The sequence below is a fragment of the Rattus rattus genome, chromosome 12, assembly GCF_011064425.1.
Source record: "Rattus rattus isolate New Zealand chromosome 12, Rrattus_CSIRO_v1, whole genome shotgun sequence".
NCBI classification, from domain to species: domain Eukaryota; kingdom Metazoa; phylum Chordata; class Mammalia; order Rodentia; family Muridae; genus Rattus; species Rattus rattus.
In genome coordinates, this window is record NC_046165.1 from 60,210,622 (window position 1) to 60,234,336 (window position 23,715).

Sequence of the window (23,715 nt, forward strand, 5' to 3'; positions counted from 1 at the left end):
AAAAGTCTTATTTCTTCAAGAAAAACATGACCCCAAAACATCCAGCTAGGTGTGTTGGCTGGAGCAAGCTTTCCACCTTCCCCAAATGGCATTTGTAGCTGAGGCCAAGAAGAAGTGGGTCCTCTGATAAACTCTGAAGCTTCCATGGAATTAGAACCTTCATGGGTAGAGCTGACTGATGTGAACTTTTAAAAAATCCCTAAATGATTTGATCTTGAGGTCAATAGTGGACCTCAGAATAGTGGACCTAAAATGTAGTGTCTAGATTCTGGCATCAGATAAGACTTGTCTAAACCTGAGTAAGTAACTCACACTCTGTCTCCACTAGTCTCTAAAATGGGTCTAATCCTATGTTCCATGGAGGATGGGCCCCTGGCTCTGTTGCCTGCCTTTTATTCCCTACATGTTCTTCCCATCCTAATACATCATAGTTCACACAGAAGTCTTCAGAGACACCAGCCACGTGATTTTCCCTGGAGTTTAACCTTGACCACACAGCTGATGGTAAGGAAAGCATGGGGAGCAAAGATGATGCTAAGGAATTGAGAGCTATAGCTGTTTCCTAGCAACGTGCTTCTTCCTCTGACTTGCCTGTGAGGGGTGAGGGGAGGTGAGCTACAGTTAGGAGTTTAGGAGAGAGTTAACTGCTAGCTCCCTATGCCATGTGGTGGTGACTAGGCCTGCTTCATACTTGGTATCAACAATGTCTCCTTATGAGTCAGCTGTGAAATAGTTAAATGACAGCCCCAGCCTTTCAGGCCCTGTCCCTGTCCTCCTCTGTTGTAGACTCTAGCTCATAGACAGGCCTATGGGTTTCCATTGTCATTCAGATTTAACCTTGACTAGTGATCCTCAGAGTTTGGGCTCTCAGGACCTCTTTAAACCTTCAAGAATTATTCAGGAATCCTACCTCCTCCCCTCTCCCCCCAAAAAAGTTTCTATTTGATATTCATCACCTAGAGATAGGAACTGGGCACTTTTTTGACCCAAGCACATGTCTCAGCTGCTGGAGTGAGGCCGTCATCGCATCTACTGTAGCTCTTGGGAAACTCCACTTATACTCCTGAGATCATAAGGGTGAAAGAAGAAATATACCATGTTATCAGTGAGGAGGGGGCTTTGATCATGTAGACCCTGGGAGAAAGCTTGCAAGTTCCCATGGTCTCTGAGGCACACGGACCCACGGAGCTTGAGAGCTGATGGTGGAATCTTACAACTGAGGTACAGTAGACATGGGCCTAAGCTGGGGTAGAGAGATAGCGCAGTGCCTGCGAGCATGCACATCACAGGTCACACCATTTGTGACTCTAGTTCCAGGTGCCTTCTTACCTCCACAGGCACCAGGCACACATGTAGTGTGCAGACATACATGAAGGCATAAAATAAAAGTATTTTATAGGTGAGTGTGTGTGTGTGTGTGTGTGTGTGTGTGTGTGTGTGTGTGTGTGTGTGTATGAGTCCAAGCTACATGTTACAAACAAAACAAGCAAAGCTTTTCTGAGATCTCAGCTGAAGCCACAGGGCTTTAAGAGCAAAGGATTGTTCACCCATCAAAGAATTTAGTGGCTTCATTGATTTTCTGCAGTGGACTAAAGTTCGGAAATTGACCATTGGTCATGGGCAGAGTTTCAAAAGATGTTTTTCCATCTCGTGTGCAGGCGCTCTTCCCTAGAGGTTTTCAGGCTAATGGGTGGTTACCTAACCCAGGAACTGCTGAGTTTCTCTCTGCTGGTACCAGCCTGCATAAACATCCTGGCCTTATGGTTTAGTGTGGGCCTTCTGGCAAGGCTGAAGGAACTATAGGCTCTAGAGTCAGTGAGAAAACATGAGAGCAGAGTGGAAGAGCACACCGTACCCTCTCAGGAGGCAGCCTAACTTGACCCTGGGTTGTAATCCTGGGGAAAACACGTCTGCACTGATAAGTGTGGTTGTTCACAGAGCTGAGTAGATTCAGCAAAGTGGGACAACCTCAAGCCAGGGAGGCCTCATCCCTCATCCCATAATCATCCCCATCAGATAACTGTGTATTCTTATAAGGCCCTGTTTTTAGCAAAGGCAGCCCTCAAATTTCTTCAGAGGAACCTAGGCAGCCATTTTCCTGACCCCACACCTCGGCATGCCCTCTCTAGTGAAAGCGTGTAGGGGATTGGTTCTAATGCTTTGTCAGATTTCTACTCCCAAAAAGCCATACTTCCAGACCTGAGGGCCCTGCCCCCAACTGGCGTCAACTGATAATAAAGAATTGCCATACAGTCAATGGCTGGGCGAAAGATAGAAGAGGGGCTTTTCGATTGTGCAGGCAAGGGGCCGGGAGAGAGAAGAGAGATAGAGAATCACCATGACTCAGAGGGAGAAGGATCAGATGTAAGACCTGCAGGAAAGAAAACAACCAGTCTTGTAGGAATTTGGGAAAATGACCCTAGAGGTCACTACTCACCCAATTGGGTCTGGGGTAGCGGAGATGAAGTGTAGATTTACCAAGTTTATACAGGAAAGTTGGAGGGGAGAATGTAAGCTTACTGAGGGGAGGATGAAAAATGCCCAACCACTGAGCTAGTCAAGGCATATCAAAGTTAGCTGGCTTATGTGTATCTTTCCTTCGAGAATTCAGAGAGCTCTTGGGCGGGTGCACATGTGACCCACTGGGAACCAAAGCAGTTTAATTACTCCACAGCTACAAAAGTGACGGGAAGCTGACCCTGTACTGGTTGGCTGGGGACCTTCAACTAAGAGCAAGTGCCATGACTTTGCTCTGAGTTGGATGTCCAAGTTGACACTGGGGCTACTGCAGGGATTGTAAGACATCAAGTCTCTTCCTTACCAACTCCCTCTTGCCTTGGCTTGCTGTGTTTGTAGCCATTGCAACATCTGCTTGTTCTAGTCAAAGGGCCCATTAGTCTATAAACTTCTGTCCTTGAGGCCTAAACTGGTCAGAGTGGTATATATTGTATATTGTATGGTATATGTAACATTGTGTGTTGTATGGCATATTGTGTATTATATGGTTTGTGTTGGGCAGGTGCACTGACTCATGCAAGTGCATGTGGAGGCCAGAGGTTGTGTTGAATGTCTGCCTCAGTCACTTCTCTACCTTATTTTATTTTATATATATTAATGTTCTGCCTGCTTTTGTCTGTGCATCAATGATCTGTCTGGTACCTGGGTAGGCCAGAAGAGGATGTTGTAGCTCCTAGAACTGAATTTACAGATGGTTAAGAGCTAAGATACACATAGTGTGTGTCCTCTGAAAGAGCAGCCAGTGCTCTTAACTGCTGAGCCATCTCTCCAGCCCCTCCATCTTACTCTTTGAGACAGGGTCTCTCAGTGAACCCAGTGCTCACCCTATCTGCAGCTCTGCGGCATCTCAGTGCAAGGGCATTCCAGTTGTTAGATGCCTCTGTCTATCTCCCTTCCCAACAGTATATAAGCAGAGCTGACACGGGATGTAATTGTTTGCACGTCAGATGCAACAACCCATGCTGCGTGTCCTGCAGGAGCAATCGTGTTCTGAGGGCGGGCGGCAGGAAGCCTCATGATGAGCTGCAGGTTGTATTATTACAGTTGAGCAAATGGAAGCCTGATTTATGATGATTAAAATTTGTTTCTAGCATGTGTTTTTCTCACACTCCCTGCCCAGTGGAAAGTGTTTGTCTATTGTATCACCCATTTGCAAATTGCTTTCCAAAACCATTGTCTCCTGATCAGTTCAGGGGACAGCACTGTGACTGGAGGCAACCCCGGTCTCCTTATTCCACAAATGTAAATGTGGCATTTTGTTCTTTGGGGGGGTAGATCCCTTGTGGCCCCTAAGTGCTGCCAACGGGTTTGTGCCACATCTTTAAAATGGCATATATTCATTTGAAGACTTCACAAGCAAACAGAAACATAACAATAAAGGGCAGAGATTTTTAAGTCAAGTCCTACATCTCCAACCAAAGAGATCATCTGCACACTATGGGCCCTGCTAGCTCAGATCCTGCGCTGACATATGTGTGTATCAATAATGAATGAATGAGTTGATTCATCCTCTGTCTTGCTGAGTATCTCTCTGGGAGACACTACTTGTGGCTCTTGTTTACCCAAAGATCACTTTGAAGGCAGAACACTCTGTAGTCCCAAGTAGCAGCCTCTTACGTAACACTGCCACGGGATCCTTAGCTCTGAGCCGCAAGACCAGAGCCTCTCATTTAGTCAAAGAGGAGCAAAGGAAGATGCAGGGCCTGCGTTCTACTGTTGCCCTGTGGTCAAGAGCTATGTGACCACCAAGGGAAAATCCTGTCTTCCAGTCATCTGACTACCACCTCTCCAAAGCTGTCCACATGTGCTTGAAAATGGCTGGCCATTCAGTGTGTTACACACAGAGAATCACGAACGAGCCGGTAAAGTTAACTGCAGTGACTTCTCGGTGGTTCTAGAATGGAGCTCTAGTTCTTCTCCTTGCTATGACAAAACACCTGATGAAAGCAGCTCTGATTCAGGGTTTAAGGGTGGGTAGCTCATCACGGGATAGGGAGTGACACTGAGTGATTCAGGGCTTAAGGGTGGGTAGCTCATCACGGGATAGGGAGCGACACTGAGGCAGCTGGTCACACTGCATCCCTAGGTGGGAAACCGAGAGAGGACAGGAAGTGGGCTTGCTGTAGAACTCCCAAGCTCCACCCCAAATGACCCACTTCCTCCAGAGAAGCTCCACCTCCAAAATGCTCCAGATCTCACCCAAAACATCACCAACTAGGCACCAAATGTTCAAACACATGAACCTATGGGAGCTTTTCATATTTCAGTCACAAGGATCAGGATCTGAAGCACTCATGCCAGAGGTTCTCAGTTCACCAAGATTATCTCTTCTCCTAAAACTCCTAAAACTGGGCCTCGTCACAGACATGTTTGTTTCCCCTTAGTTCAGTGTTGTGACTCTGCTTCTTGCCAGGTGCCTGGCTCATCCACATGACTGCAGTTGGACTTGTGACTCTCTGGTCCCCTCTCTCTACAGTCTTTCTCCTTCATGAATTATAACTGCGGGTTTTCTACCTGCACCCAAGTTCCAGAAATAATGACTCTGAGCCTTATCATTTGTGAATAAATGCCTAGGCCATAGGCTAGTGCTTATTCCCTGACTAACTCACAACTTTATTAACCCGGTTATTGTATTCTATGGGTGCCATATGGCTGGTTACTCTTTTCAACTTCATGCTTCTGTCTCCTCAGAGTTTGGGGCAAATCTCTTCCCATGCCTGACTCTATCTCAGAGTTCCTCTCTCCCTACCAGAACTCCCACATCCTATTTCCTGCCTCAGCTAATACGCCATCAGCTTTTATTGACAGGTGATGCTTCTATACGGTACAGGAGTACAGGCAGATCTGGGAGCAAGTCACATGATGCATGGCCTATGCATCACCCCCATGACACATACTCCCTGCTGAGCATACACACATACTCCCTCCATGCACATCCACACCTACATGTATGGAACACACATATCACACACTATTTCATTTCCCACACAAAGTGGGAATTAAATAAGATTAGACACATCCTCACAGTGGTGAAGAACCATGTAATTCAGTTTCTTATTACCAGCAGATATTAGGCACATCTTTTAGAACACAGCACAATGGAGTTGCATTGTAAGAAATACGGACTCCAGAGTTCAATTCTTTGCTTATGTTATAAGCTCACAATAACAAATTTTTGCTGGAGCTGGAAGATGGCTTAGTGTGTCAGAGCACTTGCTATATAAGCACAAGGACATGAATTCAACTCCCCACTACTCACATAAAATGCCAACATGGCCTCCTGACCACATGGGCCTGCAATGTCAGTGTTAGGGTGTAGGTCAAAAATACTGGAACCTGTTTCAGATTCAAGAAGAGATTCTCAAGAGGATGATATAAAGACTAATAGAACAGGACATCTAATATCATCTTCTGGCCTCCACATGCATGCATGGGAACACACACATCACACCTGCATATACCACATTCAGACACACACACATACACACACACACACACACACACACACACACACACACACACACACACACACGCGCGCGCGCGCACGCGCGCGCGCGCGCATGGAAATCAAATCTGCTGTTTGAGTGCAGCCTTGGTTCAAACTGGAGACTGGCTAGCTCACTGGGAATTTATCATAATGTAGTTGGGTGGAGTTCCATTCCTGTCTTTTACTCTCCTTGTGTTAGTGGTTGTGTGCCTGCTCTTTGTGTTGCTAATAACCACATGGACACCTGAGGGTAGTCTAATGTGACCTCTTTTTGTATCTCGTATCTCTAGTAGGAATCCTGTAAGGATCCAGAAACATCTATGGGCCTTCCTTCTCCCATAGTAGCAAAGGGTGCATGGTTTTGGCTCTTCTCCTAAGTAAGCATGTAATATTAGTCCCAAGCTGTTCATCTGTTTATTCTCTGGACATGAAGAGCTGAAGCTGAATGCTCAAAATCTCTCATGATTTTGCCTTTACACTCAGAATAGACTCCACTCTATGTCTCATGGCTTATTGATCAGTCATTTTTTTTAAAGGATTGTATTTTTAGTTATTTTTATGTGCATATACATGCAGTGCCCAGGGAGGCCAGAAGAGGGCGTCAGATCCCCTAAAGCTGGAGTTACCAGTGGCTGTGAGCTACTTGATGTGGGTGCTGAGAACCAAACTTGAGCCCTCTGTAAGAGAAATATGTTCACTCTCTTAACTGCTAAGCTATCTCTCCAGCCTCTTAATTTGTCAATCTTGTTGTTTTGTCTCACTGTATAGAACAGTCAGGCCTTGAACTCACAGAGGTCCACCTGCCTCCTGAGTGAAGGGATTAAAGGCATGTGCCACCATACCTGGCTTTATTGGTCATTCTTAATGTGGCTGCTTGTCCCTGCCCTTCTGAGCCCAAACTCTGTCTGCCTCAGCATGCATCTAGTGGGTTAAAAGTCACATGCTCTCATGGACACAAGGAGAGGCTCTCAGTTCAGAGATAGTCATGCTAAAGGTGTTAGCCACTGTAACACAGAGACCCAAGCAGACAGAGAACAAAGGCTTCTGGGTAGAGAAAAGGAGGACTTCATGTGACTACTGAGGAAGCCGTAGAGTTGATACACAGCAGGGCTGAATATGGGATGGATTGGACGCATGTTTGGTTTTCTTTCTTGAGACCTAAGTTGGAAGCTGTGGTAAAAGTCATGCTGGCCGCTACAGGGATTATTGTGTGACCTCCTGAGATAGTCACTGAATGGTAGGGTGGCCACTGGACTGGCCACTGTGGGCAGGAGGGTAGCCTCCTGAGATGGTCACCGTGTGTTTAGGTTCTTGGATTCCCTACCTGATAAAAGTGAAATAATGAGAGAATCCCAGTGCCATGCAGAATGCCAGTCTGGGAGAACAGAAGAGACAGAATGCCTACAGAAATCCAAAGGATTGTGTGCAGTATATTGCTTCATTTGAAAACATGATTAGGTACTGCAAATTATACACAATAACCATAAATTAAAGCAATTACACACAAAGCAGAATACATTTATTATTTAGCTGTTGAGGTTTATATTTAGAAATTGCTTTTGGTGGGTGACAGCAATAGCAGGTTCACCTTGCCTGCTGAGGCGGCTGCTGTGGGCTTGTAAAGCAGCCATTTCGGGTTCCGTTAGTGACGGGAAGTGGTTGTAGTGTAACGAGCAGTTCCTCCGCTCCGCTCAGTGCCGGCGATTTCATCATTCACTTTCACAGGTGCTGTCTTCTTGGTCGATATTCCCCTTCCTTTTCCCTTTTCTTGATTCCTTAGTTTATTAAAACACCGAATCTTGTTCTCATGGAGTCACAAGACCCAAGCAAACAGAGAACAAGGGCTTCTGGGTAGAGAAAAAGAAGGGCTTCATGTGACCACCGCGTCAGTGTCTCCTCTGCAGCCTCCTAGTTCTGTACATTTGTCTGTGAGGATCTGACCTCATGGTGCCCCTCCAACTCAGGTCTCTCTCTCCTCTGTACATTTCCCTTTGGTACCCCTCAAAAACAAGGTGGATCTGCCCAAGTTGCTATTGCAATACGGTGCCCCCAGCACAGACCCTGACACCCAACCAGTGAACATTGCTGGTGCTTTAACAGCTGACTTCTGCCACTCTTTGAGGTACCATAGCCACTGGATTAGTCCATTTGACACTACAGCAAAATACCAGAACAAAGTATTTAATAAAGACATTACGTGGGCTGGAGGGGTGCCTCTGTCTGTAAAGTAAGTACTTTACAGACAAGTTCAAGGATCTAAGTCCAGATCTAGGGAACTCATGTAAAAAGACAGATGTGATGGTGCACCCCCGTGATTCCAGTGAGGACAAGATGGAAGGTGAATTCAGGTAGATTCCTGGAAGCTCACAAGCCAGCTAGCCTGGTCTATATGACAATGTTCCAGGCTTTGAGAGACACTGTTTCAAACAAAAGGCAGAAGGTCTCCAAGGGTCAACCCCAGAGGTTGTCCTTTGACCTCATGCATGCTGTAAAAGCACATATGGTCCCCACACATGCACCTGCAGACATGTTTCATGCACACACACACACATACACACAGACAAACAGGAACACACAAGAGAGAGAGAGAGAGAGAGAGAGAGAGAGAGAGAGAGAGGAAGAAGAAGAAGAAGAAGAAGAAGAAGAAGAAGAAGAAGAAGAAGAAGAAGAAGAAGAAGAAGAAGAAGAAGAAGAAGATGACGACGACATATTGCTTTTGTTCACTTTCTAACAAGGCTTCCAGGTACATCTCCCCACAGCAGGGGTGGGTAGATGTGTATTGTGTGCATTCTCTGTGTTCCTGCCCCTCTCCCTATAAAGCAACCCAGATTCAATCATGGCAGTCTCATGAATATGGTATTCTTGATTGCCAATCAGATAGAGTTTAAAATCACCTAGGAGAAAAACTTTGGGCAAACCTAGGGTTTCCAGAAAGGATGGGTCAACTGAGGTGGGAAAACCAACCCTGAATGTGGGCAGCATCATCCCATGATCTGGGATCTAAAACTGAATAAAAGGAAGAAGTGAGCTGAGCACCAGCATTCATCTCTCTCTGCCTTCTGACTGTGGACGAGAACGTCACCAGCTTTGTCATCCTGCCGCCAGGCCTTCCCACCATGATGGATGGTAGCCCCTCTAGAACCTGAGCCAAAATAAATAAGCCCTCCCTTCCTCACTTTGTTTTTGCTGGGTACTTAGTCACAGAAACAAGACAAGTAACTCAGGCAGGGCCTCTGTCCTAATACACCGCATGGCTGGATACATCTCTGCTCTCGGCACTATCAACAGTAGAGCTTATGTTCAGATCTTAACACCCACTTGTCCTTAATGTCCAGGACACATCACTTTTGGGCTCTCTGTAAGGGACTCTCGGATGCAAGAATGTCAGAGTCCGTAGGATCCTCAGATCAACTGCTAGTGTCACAGACAAAGTCCAGAGTGACAAGGACACTCAGTAAAGGCAAGGCCTCCCTTGGGCTCCCTAACTTCTGAGTTTAAGGGAAGTTACTTAGCCCGAGCCAGGCGGCCTTGCTCTGGGTTTTCTTTCCCCATAACTTGCTAGGCCATTCAGGGCACTTTCCCCTTTCATACAAAATCACGAGTCACAAACCAATGACCTTAAGTGCTCTTGGGGCTTTGGTCTTTTTCCCTCAAAGCTTCAATTTTAATACTTTTCAAACAAATGCCCTTCTATTGTTCTCTTTCCTCACCAACAGACAGCTGCATCTGTGGAAATCCTTTTGCTTTCCACTGCTTCTCAACTAGGCTTAGCCCAGCTCAAGTCCTCACAAGGTTACAGTGTCAGGCAGGTCAGTCTGGGTCACATTGCTCTCCTCTCAGTATCCTTGTGGCTTCTGAAGGTCAGATGTGACCCCCTTGAGTGGGTGGGCAGAGCACAGCCCTTCCTACTCTTGTGTCCCGTGAGCCTGCTGGTAGGGTGCATTTCTGCATTAAATGGCTCCAGACCCACCCTAGCTGCCTCTCTGAGTTAGGCCCACCTCTCACCCCCATCTCCAGGATTACCAGTTTCCCCTCTGACAGTCACAGGGTCACTCAGGACCATGGAAGTCACTTGCCAGTCAGCCAGGCTAGACATGGTCAGCAATCAGAAGTTATCTTACTACCCTGCCCTGAAGCTGACCAAGCACATCTTTAAAACCATTGCACAAAACTATTATTTCCTATAATTCTTCGGATCTACTCTAGAATTGTTGGACAGAACAGTTCAACTAAACAATCTAAAGAGAGTCAATGCCCCGTATGCTCTGAGACACTGGACCTTGGCTGGCAGCCTCCTCCTGTGGCACACATATCCAAATGAGAGCCTGCAGGAGTCCCCTCTCTCAGCTCATCTCTACCAAACAACAATGTGTCAGTAATAGTAACAGTTCTCCTGCTAGAAGTTACTTGCTGTTTGTAGATGATCACAATAAAACATGAACAAGGAGCCTGGAGAGATCTCTCCATAGTTAAGAGTACCTGAGCTCTTGCAGAGGACCTGGGTTCAGTTCCCGGCACCTACATAGAGTGGCTCCCAGTCGCCTGTATCTCAGGCTTAGGGAGTCCAATGCCACTGCCCTCCAGGGTACCTATACTCAGGTGCACATTCACGCACATTCACACGCACAGGCGCATGCACATACGCAGATGTGCACACACTATTTTAATCTTTTTTTAACCATGAAAGAACCACAGCAAGCCTGGTGCTTGCACCTTCGTTGATTAAACTCTCTTCCCTGAGGGCACTGTGGCCTGTAGGAACACCTAGCAGGTTGGACAAAACCACTTCCCACAATAAGATTGATGTATTGTATGTACATGAGCGCACTGCAGCTGTCTTCAGACACCAGAAGAGGGCATCAGATCCATTACAGACGGTTGTGAGCCACCATGTGGTTGCTGGGAATTGAACTCAGGACCTCTGGAAGAGCAGTCAGTGCTCTTAACCACTGAGCCATCTCTCCAGCCCCCACAGTAACATTTAAGTGACAGTAACAGTTAAGGATTACCTCACGCAGCCTTACTGCACACCTGCCCTCTGGTGATCTGGAGGTCCTGGGTGGGTCCAGGGTGGGCACTTCTAAAACGCTTCCGGGAAAGGCCCTGGTTTGGGTGTGGCAGGTGACTGTGGGCCCAGGCTACTGCAATCGCGGTTGGTTAATGAGAACAGAAGCTGGTGCTGCAGTTGCTGGCTCAGTTCAGAGAACGCTGCGAGCAGAGCTGACTGACTGGAGCTGTGGCTTCGAGGTTCCTGAGCCAAATTGCCATGATTTCTAAATAAAACAGCAGAAAATGTGGGAGTTTGGAGGAGGGGTAAAAATGAGCTGTACGAAACAGTTTCCCGTTTCCTGATCCATCACGAGGCATAAACTGCTTCTTTGGCTGGGGCTGACGACCCCAAGAGTCTTGGCCCAAAGAAGTTGCAGCTGAGAGGCACAGGATGGAAGTCCTATACCATTCATTAGTGGGTCATCTCAGGATCCAAAACTTGGTAATGAGTAAAAGCATACAAATAAGAAAACATTACAAACATGCATAAGAGCTGTGCATGTGCATGCCTGTGCACCATAGAACCATGAAAAGTGAGTTTCTGGTATGCAAATGAACAGACCCAGCATCTGAGTTCTTTTCTGTGCTTTGGGGACCACAACTTCAGCATGCAGCAAGACATTGGAGCTGGAGACAGGGGCGGGCACAGGGCAAAATGAGGCCACTGGGATGTTCAACTTATAGCCCACGGCTTTAATTTTGGTGTACACATGGTCCAAGGAGTCAGCTCAATGCATAGAGGATCTCAGTTGCAATTTTCTGGTTGGTCCCTTGTTTTGAATTCTTTCCTGAAGTGCCATTTTGTCTCGGTAAAATGCTCCCTAAAAATACTCAAATATTTTTAGTTGTAGAGTACAAATCAGATTGAGCTGCACATTTCCCTGGTGAGCAAAAGTGATGAGTTTGTGTTCATTAACTCAAGGCCATCTGGTGCAGACACACTGCAGTCTGTGAACCGAACGTGCATCAAACTCTAGGGATCAGAAAGCGCGCCAGAGTTGGTAGCAACCAGAGGGAGGAGGAGGCCTCGGCTATCTTTTCCTTTTATTTTTAAAAATCAGCTCTGCTGTGCAGTATATCAGAGCCTTCCACTCTGCTCAGCTGGCAGACCACGCTGCCTTCTCCTCACGGCCATCGGAACTGTCTTTGGGGTGTGCTTCCGCTGGTGAAGTCGCTTCGCCCATTTCCATCTCCATGTGGGTGGAAGGAGGAGGAGCGCGCGACGGTTCCTTTCTCTGCATTTTTCTGTCACTGTGGACCACAGCCAGAGCACGCTTATGCAGGCACACATTTTCACTGTGAGACAAAGACTTCAGAGCAAAGTCATGTTCAAGGTAGCTGCCACACTCCGGGGCAATCTTGGGAGATGGGGCTGCCTTCTGCAGAGAATCAACTTCATGACTAAAGTCAGCTTCTTGGGGTCTTGCCCAAGAAAAACCCCTCCGGTAGCAGCAAGCTTTCTGTTTAGCACTTTCACTAGAAATTGGCTGAATTGGCTGCTGCTGATTGCTGCCACTCTCCTTCCTGGAGTGCGGGGGAGAGGCCCAAGAGATAGAGTGAATGGGAGTCTTCTTGTCAGTCCTTCCTTCCTCAGAGGCTGTGATTCCTAGCCTTGGAACATTGGACTTGTGTTCGTGTGTCAGAAGTCAGCCCCAGAGAACAGGATTCCAGTCTTCTGTGCTTCTGTGTGATATCTGTGGGTAGCCCAAGCCCCACCTTTCAACTGCAGTCCCACATTAGAAACCTGCACATGTTTGTGGGAGACAATGACTTTGAGGAGATCAGAATCATATTGTCTCTCTCCACTCCCTCTCTCCATTGTTTTCCACTCCCACTCTCTGCCCTTCACCTTCTACGTTCTGTGATGCCAAGCACATCAACAGCGGCCACTTCAAAAACTCTTTTGAACCCTCCCTAGAACAATAACGCAGAGAAATAGATATTTTTCCACATAATAGGTAGGAAAATTTTTATTTCAAAACTACAAAGATTAGACAACAAAACAGAATGCTTTCAAGATGCAAACAGCCTTATTCTGAAAGGGGAAACAGGATCATTAGTGTATAGAAAAATATTCCAAAGCACAAGAAGAGTGCCATGGTGAGTTCTCATTGATTTTACACTGTGTTAGCCTGTCCCAGAATGCATTTCTCAGTGCAGGATGCTGCCATTTTGTACCTTGTTACGGCCACCCCAGCCCCAGCTGCTATCTGTGGGTTAGCGTTTGTAGATGCAGTGAACTTGTAGGAACGCTGTACCTTGTTCCCTGCATCTTTCTTTAGCCAGCTCCGGCCTTCACATACATTGTACATCGTATTTACTTTGTTTTGAAGCCCTGAGTTGAGCATGCGCATGCGTGCATGAGGTCTCGCCTCCCACTTTGCAAAGTCGGCTCACTGAAGTCTCGCTGAGCCTCAAGGTCACCACACAGTTGGATTTTAAGTTAGTGGAACCCACACTTTGTGTAATCCCAGTGCATAACACAAAATAAACACCCAGGCTCAGGGCATATAGCAAGGGTGGGGTCAGTGAATTCTTAAGAAATTTTCTGGAAGAACAGGATCATGTTTTAAATTTTTTTTTTTTAAGGGAATAGGTGTCTGTTAAGGAAAACACAGATAAGCAGCAAGAAGAGAATTAAAAGAACATTTGCTAATAACACTTTATGTTTACTTGTCCATTTATTTATTGATCTGTCTGTCTCTAGGGTAGGTGAGGTAGGTGATATATCTGCACAAAATCCATCTCTTGATGTCAGGACAACTTGTAAAAGTCAGTTCTCTTCTTCTACCATGTGGGTCCTTGGTCAGTCAGGCCTCACAGAGGCACATTTGACCACTGCACCATCTCACAACCCCATTTTAAAGTTTTTTTATATGGGTACCACTAAAAAAAATACTGTAAGCAGCAAGGTCATACTATAGCATATATTCTGTTTAGTAACATAACTTTTCATAGATCAATATTTTTTACTATCTGTAGTAGTTACTTCTTCATTGTTAATGAAACACCATGACCAAGGAGATGAAAAAGAGTTTATTATAGTTTATAGTTCCAGGGGGTTAGATTTCATCATGGCAGGGTGGAGACATGGCATCAAGTAGCAGGAACTGAGAGGTCCCATCTTTTAACCACAAGCACAAAGCAGAGAATGAAAACAAGAAGTATCACAACTATCAAAAGCCTCCAGTGACATGCTTCCTCCAGCGAGGCCACAGCTCCTAAGCATCTCCAAAGAGTGCCACCAACCGAGGACCAACTGAGGACCAACTGAGGGGCAAGCGAGGACCAACCAAGGACCAACTGAGGGCCAACTGAGGACCAACTGAGAGCCAACTGAGGACCAAGTTAGGGCCAACCGAGGACCAACCCAGGGCCAACTGAGGACGAACCGAGGGCCAACCAATGGCCAACCGAGGGCCAACCGAGGACCAACTGAGGACCAACCGAGGACCAACTGAGGACCAACTTAGGGCCAACCAAGGACCAATTGAGGGCCAACTGAGGACCAACCGAGGACCAACTGAGGGCCAACTGAGGACCAACTGAGGGCCAACCAAAACCAAGACCAACTGACCAATTGAGGACCAACTGAGGGACCAACCAATTGAGGGCCAACTGAGGGCCAACTGAGGACCAACTTAGGGCCAACCAAGGACCAATTGAGGGGCCAACTGAGGACCAACCGAGGACCAACTGAGGACCAACTGAGGGCCAACTTAGGGCCAACCGAGGAACTGAGGGCCAACCGAGGACCAACTGAGGGCCAACTGAGGACCAACCGAGGACCAACTGAGGGCCAACTGAGGACCAACTGAGGGCCAACTGAGGACCAACCGAGGACCAACTGAGGGCCAACCGAGGACCAACTGAGGACCAACTTAGGGCCAACCGAGGACCAATTGAGGGCCAACTGAGGACCAAACACTCAGATATAGCAACCTATGGGGAACATATCTCTTTCAAGCAACCTCAATATCTTTTTACTTTAAGTGTTATTTTATTGTATTGTTATTACTGCTATGTTATAAAGCATAGTGTCTGTTAAATAGATATACCATGGCTTTTAGTCCAGTGTCACATGTCCTTGTCTGCATCTTCTCCCACTGGGCACTGCTGTCATGGTTACACAAACATCTTTACTTTTTTCGGGGCAGGGTTGTGTTTGTCTCCCTCACTGTCTGCATTGCCAGGATTCTTCCTCCAGCTTCCCTTTCCCTCCACCACTCCTCTCTGCTCAGCACATGGTCTGGTGCAGAGTTCACGAAGCTTACATGTAGGTGTGGAGTAATGGTGCACGACTGAGAAGAGTCTGGGAGGATGGAGAGGGGTGGGGAAAAGTCAAGTCAGAGTCTCTGGGAGATATCATGTGCACCAACCACACTGCCACCCTTCACTTCTCAATTCCTGAGCCAGAGCAAGTAAAGTCATGGGGAGGGTGCTCCCAGCTAAGGGAATTGGTGCATCTGCAAGTCCTGAGTTCTTTGTTCCTAATTATGGGTAAGAAAGAGAAAATGATGCCATGCTGTGGCAGAGACAGAGTGCAGGGGGCGTAGGCTGGCCTGACCTCTCTCATACGTGAAGGATGGAGGCCTGGGCAGTATGGTGTGGTTGCTGTAGAGTCAGACAACCTGGCTGCTCTTGGCTTCTTGGTGTTTGGATTCCAGTTGCAGAAAGAAAATTCTGAGAGAGGAAAGTCTTGGGAGAGCCTCCACAGCAGATATGGGAAGGGGTCCATCAAAGTCAAGGGCCTACACCAGGAAGGCCCAGTCATCAAACAGCACAGGTTCAAAGCAGGACAGTAGAGAATCTTTGGAATTTGACCATAGCCAGTCATGGCCCTTTTCCATAGGAACTGGATCCTGGGCTCTCAGCAACCGAGAAACTTGATTCTCATACTTGAAGATAGGATTTGAAGAAATGGCCTGTTCACATTGAAGCTAACCCTTTACAGACCCTTTACAGTCCCACAGTCAAGATGGGCCCAGCAGTCCAGACCACTGAGCCTTTGCTTGACCTGAAACCCCTTCGCCTAGCTGGAAGGCCTGGAGCAGGTAGTCCCTACCCACCAGGAAGGATAGGTTCAGAGACAGGCAGTCCAGAAAAACCAACCTTAGTTAGCAATGAAAGGAACACAGAATGGAAACATCCCACGATTATCACAATCATTTCAGAATAATAGTAACAATATTGACACCATCTAGGACAACACCAACAGCACCTCGATGTATTCGATGCTGTTATCCTCCCTCTTCCATGTCCCAGAGATCATAAAGTCCACACACACTGTATCACCCCTTGTAGTTCTCCACAGTCTTGGTCCCATAGGTGCCTGCATGGATAACACTTCTGTCCTTATGTGATTCCTCTTATGTGATTGTTCCAGCTGTCTGAGACTCATTTCCTAGTAGATTTCCAGTGAAGGCTCATCTCTTAGAAATGTTCTCTGAATTCTTGCATGGTAATCAGCTTATTGGAAGGCAGTTTTGCTGGATATAAAAACCTGTCCACACTTCCTTTTCTATCAGAAGTATGAGTATATTAAGTATTTAAAAAACTGTAAGAAAGCCATCCAAGCTCTGCTTGCATAAACTATTGCAATCCAAAAGCACATGATAGTTTAATCTCCTTTATGTTACAAATCATGTGCTCCTTAAGCCTAGATGCCCAGGGAATCTTATCCTCTGATTTCAGCGTATAGTTTTTCTAGATCATGTACTGGTACTGGTCACTCGGTCGATGGTCTGAAGTGTGCCACACTTTTTTCAATATGTCATTTTAAACCTGTTATGTGAGGGAAGCTGCCTTATCAAGCATGTTGATGCTTTTTTGTTTCTTGCTTTGGTTTTTCCCCCTCGGGGAGCGTTCCTATTCTCTGTCACTTGGTTGCTTCTTCTTTGCCAGTTTTCAGTATTCTGCTTTTTCTCAAAGAACCTCTCTATCATTTTCCTCATTTCTTTATTTTTGAAAACGTATGTCCTGAGGCAGTGACTCAGTTGGTCAAGTGCTTGTCTGGTACACACAGATCACTGAGTTCAAGCTTGAGCATCACATGAAACAGCCATGCTGGTACCCACCTGCAAATCCAGCACTCAGCCAGGAGAGGCAAGAGGATCAGCTACATTGTGGCTTCAAGACCAGCCTGGAATGCACAGGATCCTGTCTCAACCCCCTGTGTCCCCCCAAAATTTTTTAAACTTCTGTCCTTCACCTTTTATTCTTGTACATCACCACTGTACATCATAGCTTTTATACCCCTTAAAGCTCTAAGGAGTATCCCAAAATTACAACTTCAGGTCTTACATCATGTTCTTAAAGCACTTGTGTCCTCAGAAAACAATATGCTAAGATTTTGATTGATTAACTTTTAGCATGCCTTGGTGATTTTTAAGGATGCCCTCCTGTGCCCTAGTTTTCCATTTCTTTGAGTTAATCTTGTCTGGGATTTGACCTGCATATCAACCACCACAGAGAATCCCCTTCTCCCCCTTCCTTGGGTTCTCCCAAGGTAGAGGGAGGTCTCAGATTCAGGCCCCCTTTTCAGACCTTGGGTGTTATGTAAAGGTCGATCTCCTGAAGTTTTGGAAGAGTGGCTTCACCTCGCTTTTCTGGCCTTGGGGTCACCCTCTGCTGCTTCACGGAGTGTAAAAGCCATGTGGTAGCTGGCTTTCAGGAGCCTCCTTCCTAGTTCTTCGGCCTTTGGTTTGTCCTTTGTAGTTTCTGACTGCTCGGTAAGAATTTTGCTTGTTGACTACATAGTTAGGTGGAGGCCACTACTCACAGCCTCAGCTGGATTTGCCCCTCCCCATGCTTGTCAACAACAACAACAACAACAAAAAAAAAAGAAACCAGGGATGTGTTGATGCTGGCCCCTCAGCTGCCTATGGCTTCCCTCTGCTTTCCCCAGCATGACTGGCTGCCCAATGTTTCACAACATCGGCCTTGCTCATTGGCGTACATGTTGTTGGTATCCTCTCTACTAGTTTGGTTGTAAATGCTATGAGTTGTGGATTTTGGGTTTAATTTCTTGGGGGGCTTTCGCTACAGACTTTGGGGCAATGCCACAGCTAGCTGCCATTTGCTCAGAACCCCCTCCCCGCCCCCTCCCACAGTGAGATTTTTAAGCCGTTGGTGGCAGAGTTTGAGGTGATTGTCCAGCAGTACTTCATATGGTGTCCTGTATGGGACAGGAAGCCAAACTGGCACAATATTTTGGCAGTGTGTCTTTTCCCCCAGGAGAATAGCTGTTCATTTAAGTGGCAGAACACAGTCTAGGAGGGGCCCACCTTTAAAATGTTAACAGGGGCTCACGGCTCCCTGTTCTGGGGAGATACTGACTTACAACCATTCAGCTCCCTTCCTAAGTTTCTTGCCTGCCACTCGAATGAACGCCCCTGTCTGGGGGAGAGGGGTGGGGTCAGCCTGTGGCTCTCCTGCCTCTGTCTATTCTGGTACTTCCTTCAGGAGCCACTTCTCTGTGCCTGGACTTCACTCCCTAATTATAAAGCCATTTTCAACCCAATAAACAGCCTTCCCCAGCTAATAGAGCCAAGCAACACCCTGGTGGCCTCTGCCTTTGTCCTCTGAGGCTAGCAGCTCACGGTCAAGTCTTACCACCCCCACATTTAATGAGCAGAAAAGTATTGTTTCTTGAAGACAGAATTCAAAAGACATTTGCTACCTTCCCTCGGATAACAGGCCTTTTGAAAGGCACAGTGTTAGAGAAGACAGGGCCTACAGCAGCAACGCCTTCCTGCCACCGTCATGAGCCACATTAATGGCTTCCTAGCCCTGATACCGCCAACAACTCTGGAGTCGGTGTCTAAAGTCCATTGAACTATGCTTGTGAGTGTGCCTGGAACCTATGGCCCCACTTCTGTTCTCAGTGTGAATCTCTACTCTCCTTTACACGCTGCTGGCTGAAGGCAAGATGAAGAAATAGTCCCATCCACTCTGTCTGTCCCCAGGCAGGGAGACAGCTATCTCTGGGTACTGAGGATCTCACAAGGATCCTCTGGGCTGGAAGCTCAGACTAGAAGTAAAATCCGCTCCTGAGAGATTCATCTGATCACACCTTCCCTGCTCAGTAGCCCTCAGCCTCCCTGATAGCTCCCAGTGAGGCATCTACATTCAGCCAGTTGTTCAAATGTGTCTGTGGTGCTCAGCTGCCTACAGAAAGTAACTCTCGGGCAGACTCAGTGGGTAAAGGGCTGGCTAAGCAAGCATAGCATCAGAACTCAATGCTGGATCCCACACAGTTGTTTTCTGATCTACACACACTGTGGCATACATGCTTGAACACACACGCATGCACATGCATAAGTGTGCACACACAAATGAGCACACATGCATACATAGAGACACACATATGCAGTGTACAAGTGCTCATGCACACAATAGTTAGGAATAATGTCTTTGAAAAAAATGACTCTGTTAAGTCTGAATTTTGCTGTGTGAAGTGTGGGTCTCTGGCATACACTTAACACCTTAAACATAACAGTGTCACTCTTCTCTGTGTCTTTTACCTTCTTGTCACTGCCCTCCATTTCCTGGAGGAAGTAACTCCCTGCTCATGAGCACTGTACTTCCTTTTGATCCTCTGTCCAACCAGAATTTCATTTCGCAGAGCTTCTTTGTTCCCAGGAAGCAGAGTAGAAATGCTCAACTTGAGAGACAAAGAGAGCTGAGGTTTCCATTCTGGCTTTGGTTTCTACTTTCTGTGAGACTCCAGTGAATCAGTTAAGTTTTCTAAGCCTCAGTTTTCTTACCTGTAGAGTGGGTATAAAAATCCCACCGTAACCTTGTCACCACAAGATTAATCTGATAATAAATGTGTCCGTAGCTGTGCCTAGCACGATGAAAATAAGTAACTGCCTTTAATTGGAAGCATTCCCACCACTGAATATGCCACCCACTGCCAGAGAGAAGCTCTGTGACACTTGCCTCAGAGATGAGCATGATCCCCTTTCCCCGATGTTGTTAAGGACATGCTTGACAGCCAGTTAAGGAAATTTGAAATATCCACAGTCACACTGTGAACAATGATACTCAAACCCTAAAGTGATTCCAGCTCATTAGCAGCGAGGGTGGTGGGAAGAGACCCCTTCCCCTCCCTGGGTTAGGCTTGCACCAATTGTTTTCATTCCTGGCTCTTTGCCCAGCCCTGACCCTGGCCATGTTGTCCATATAGAGCCCAGCACCCACAGAGCAGCTCTCCCCCTTTCTTCCCACCATTCGGGGAGTGTGGTCTCAGATAGGGTCCCTCTTGTAAAATGTTCCTGCAAAAGCTAGCTCAGTTTATGCCTGGTGGCCCTGGAGCCCTCCTGGCCTCTTGTCTTTCCTCTCCCATTTCCAACCACAGCTCCCTCTCCCACCCACCCCCATTCCCTATGTGTTCTGGTTCCCACCACGGCCGTCCCTCCCCAAACACTTAAATGTCACCATGCAACAACAGAAGGCCATACTGTTTCTGCAGCATCTAGGGGGAAATTTTTCTCTTTGATCCATTTGGTGCTAAGAGCACTCACAAGACACCCAGGAACCCTTGCCAAGAGCTCACTGATGTGGTTTGCACAGCCGGGTGGGGACAAAACCAGCAGATCGTTTCCCTGGAACTGCCCACTCCTACCACGTACAGCCTCCTACAGACTCCCATGTCTCCAGAAGCTCCCAGTCATCTTCTGGTGGGAGATGTCTGGTCCAGCCTTGCTCTGGCCCATTGCTGAGGGAATATGGCCATTGGGTGTTCTGCTCTGGACCATAAGACAAAGAGGGAAGACCATTCCTCACCAGAGCAATATGTCAGAAGGGGAAGGGCCCAAGCTCCCTGCATGGACACAGCCCCTCCCAGAGGAGCTAGGAGCTCAGAGGAGCTCAGCCCTTTAGGGTCTGTTTTGTCCAGATCCTACTAGGCTATATCTTGAAGAGACTATGTGCAGCCACACTGCAGGTCTTTAGGTCAGGAACCGAAGCAGAGTTGTCTCTTTGTCCCTAGGGACTCCAGCTACTAACGTTTGCCGAGAGGAGTAACTCTTCACTCAGCTGAGGGTTAGAGCCTGTGCGCGGATGGCACCCTGGCCACGCTTAGCTGAGGAGACAGCACACAGCCTGACTTCTCTAAAGATTCACAGAGTGTTTGCTCATCACCAGAGGAGCCTGGGAATTTAAATTGTGATTAGCTTGTCTCTTCTGCCAAGACACCAGAAAGGGAAGGGGCCCTTGCCGAATTCACCTGCGTGGTGAATACGGTGACGCGTCGGGACTGTTCACTGGCATCTCAGAAGCTATTCCTGCTGTAGAGTTAATAACCAGGTCCTCTGGCTTCAACTGTGCTGGGCACCTTCAGAGCCCCAGAGAGACACTGCTCAAGCCATTACCCAGTAGGCCATGAGCAAAAGCAGCCCTGTGTTTTTCCAGCACTGTAAGACTAAGAAAAACCATTTTAAATAGTTCAAATCACATACACACACACCACACACTCACACACACAGACAACATACTCACACATTCTCTCACACACTCACACAATCACACATACAAGCAGCTACACACACAACCCAACCACACTCACACACAGAGTCTGCTTTGTTGAGCCTTTTTTGACATTCTAAGGGAAGGCTGTGGGTGAGTGACCTTTTTTAAAAAGCATTCAGATGTCTTCATTGACTCTGAATGGACCTCCTCTGACCTCTCTCCTCAGGTCAGCACACCAACTCCTTGTGCACTCTCTAGCGGGACAGGGAAGGTGACAGGGGAAGGCCTATGGGTCTTCAGATGAGAGACTGCGTTTGGCAATGCTGTGTGCCTTCCTCAGACTCTGTTTGCCCTTCCTGCAATGTCCGCACTAGGTGCAGGCTCCCTGCTTGATGCCACCATTCGCATGTCTCTGTTGAATAACACATTCGGATTTCCTTTATCTCCTTTGTCCTTGCCTTCCATTTTCTCAAGGAACCCAAGCCTTACCCATCAGACTGATGGGAAGCAAAATTAGAAGCATTTCCCTGCTCTCGACCTCGAAGGGCCTTTCCGAATCTCCACAAAGCAACCAAAGACAAAGAAAGAGAGTAAGAAGAGCCCAGAAGAAGCAAACTTTCCGCTAGTTACCATCTTTCCCCCCCTCCGAGCTCCCAGTACCGTTCTTAATTTCCTGACCAGCTTGCGCCCCTCCCCCGCTCCCTCCGAGCATCTGTGGCGGTTTCGAATTGAGCCCTGTACCTGCTGCTCTCAATCCTCAACATACCATACCAGTTGCATTGCCAAACAGCGAACTGCCAGCCATCTGCCATCCCAAGGCAGAATTTACATTGTTTTATCTTAAAATAACGCCTCCGGAATAGCAAGCCACGCTATGCATCAGGTTTTAAAATTGACAATCAGCCAGAATTAAAAACAAATACCAAATGGGCGTAAAAAAAGAACAGGGTGTGTGTGGCGGATGGGGGGTGGGGATTGGCATTTGACAGAGAGCTTATTTTTCAGCTTTTTTTTTTTTTTACCTGACTTCCTACCAAAATAGCCATGCCATTTAATTTTATCTGCAACCGCAGGAGCTACTTATAGACTGAGAATATTAACGTGTTCCTTGCCTGCCTCTGTGGAGAAATGCACGTCCGTAGGCCTAGAGCAGTGGTCTAGGCCCTAGAGAGGTGCTTCCTACCATAACCCCAGACGATCTTGCCTTAGGGCTGGGTTTCCTTTCTGTGGCTCACAGAAAGCTTAGGCAGGACAAGCTGGAGCTCCTTGACCAAGGTACCTGCTGAGTCCTGACACACCTGAGCCCAGGACTCCTGGCTCTGTCCCCCTCCCCCCACTCTTCCTTAGCCATTGTGCTAGAGAGGGCCCCCCAACCCCTCCAATTCTCGTTTTGTTTTGTTTCATTGAGACAGGGTTTTGTAGCACTGGCTGTCCTAGAACTTGCTTTGTAGACAAGGCTAGCCTCAAACTCACAGAGATCCTCCTGTCTCTGCCTACTGAGTGCTGGGATTAAAAGCTTGCACCTCCACACCCAGCACCCCTTCAGTTCTTAATGTCAACCTGTAGCAGCCTTCAGGTCAGACAAGAATGAGCAGGGGCTAGAGAAATAGCTCAGCAGTTAAGACCGCTTGTTTTTTGCAGAGGACCTGGGTTGGATTCCGGGAACCTATAGAGCACTCCAGTTCCGGGGATCCAGTGCTGTCTTCTTACCTCCTCAGGCACCAGACACACACATAGTGCACAGTCACGCATGCAGGCCAAACACCCACACATGAAATGAAATAAATACATCTTCAAAAAATTAAAAAGAACGGACACACTTCTACCTGCAGGACTTGGGGGACACTGGGGACCTGTGATATCGGCCTGTGGTCCCAGAGGAAGAGCCACCCACATATCTGGATGGATTTTCAGAGCAGATGGTCCTAGAGGAATGTTTTATTCTGAAAGAGAAAGGAAGGAGGCTCCTGCTCCTTTCCGAGAAACCGTTCCAGGCGAAAGCAGGTTGGGGAAAGTGTGAAGTCTGAGTGGGCTGAGGAGGTACAGGACTCAAGATCTACACCCAGGACGCCTGCCTGCTGTTTGGAGCTGCACATGGGTGTGGCAATCTGAGCTGAGAGGTTCAGAGAAAGCCAGGCAGGACACTGGGTGGTCAGAGGCCAGGCCTCTGGAGGCTGAAACTCTTCATG

The 23,715-nt window shown here is 47.3% G+C and overlaps 1 protein-coding gene and 1 long non-coding RNA gene across 7 annotated transcripts in view; one reads left to right on the forward strand and one right to left on the reverse strand.

Moving 5' to 3' along the window:
- The window catches only part of Msra (methionine sulfoxide reductase A), a 322,939-nt gene that overhangs the window by 241,285 nt on the left and 57,939 nt on the right, over positions 1–23,715 (forward strand). The gene's annotated exons all lie outside the window — the stretch shown is intronic.
- On the reverse strand, positions 7,502–11,294 carry LOC116913362. The gene is made up of 2 exons (XR_004389612.1): positions 11,014–11,294; positions 7,502–7,851 (listed from the first exon to the last, which is right to left on the reverse strand). It is a non-coding gene; the product is annotated as an uncharacterized LOC116913362 (long non-coding RNA).